Source organism: Camelina sativa, unplaced genomic scaffold (assembly GCF_000633955.1).
Source record: "Camelina sativa cultivar DH55 unplaced genomic scaffold, Cs unpScaffold05401, whole genome shotgun sequence".
Classification (NCBI taxonomy): domain Eukaryota; kingdom Viridiplantae; phylum Streptophyta; class Magnoliopsida; order Brassicales; family Brassicaceae; genus Camelina; species Camelina sativa.
In genome coordinates this window covers 1-565 of record NW_010926487.1, presented here as the reverse complement: position 1 = coordinate 565, position 565 = coordinate 1, and the positions used below count along the sequence as shown (strand labels likewise).

General features: G+C 37.2%; 1 long non-coding RNA gene across 1 annotated transcript; it reads left to right on the top strand.

The window, feature by feature from the left end:
- LOC104774765 lies at positions 1–565 on the top strand. Its single transcript, XR_765495.1, has 3 exons — positions 1–32; positions 358–448; positions 531–565. It is a non-coding gene; the product is annotated as an uncharacterized LOC104774765 (long non-coding RNA).

Genomic DNA, 565 nt, shown 5'->3' with positions numbered 1-565 from the left:
TCGATACTTTCTTCGGAAACCAGGAGATGAGGGTACTACTACTCTCTCTTTCTCTCGTCCCTTCCGCTTTTTATTATATTTTCCTTTTATTGCTTATTGATTGTTTACTGAATCCTTCTTCCCCTTTTTGTTGGATTCGTATGTTAACCTATATCTTGTGTTCCTTCCTTCATTCATTTGTTACGAATTATATATGATTGATCTTATTCAGTAGTCCAGCTTTTGTTTTGTGTATATTGACCAACCCAGCTCAATTACTAGAGGTTTTTGTGGTGTTTCTTATGACTAATCTTCTGTGGTTTAGGGTTTCTCAAATATGATTGTGATGATCTCTTGGTTGTGTGTTTCGTTTACTAGGTCGTTATGTTGGGTCTAGATGCGGCTGGGAAGACAACGATACTGTACAAGCTCCACATAGGAGAAGTTCTCTCAACTGTTCCCACAATCGGTAGGTCAGATTGCTCAAAGCGTTTTTTTTTAACTATCTTAGGACTTGTTTGCTGAGGATTTTGAACTTCTTTCTTATACAGGTTTCAATGTTGAGAAAGTTCAGTACAAGAATGTG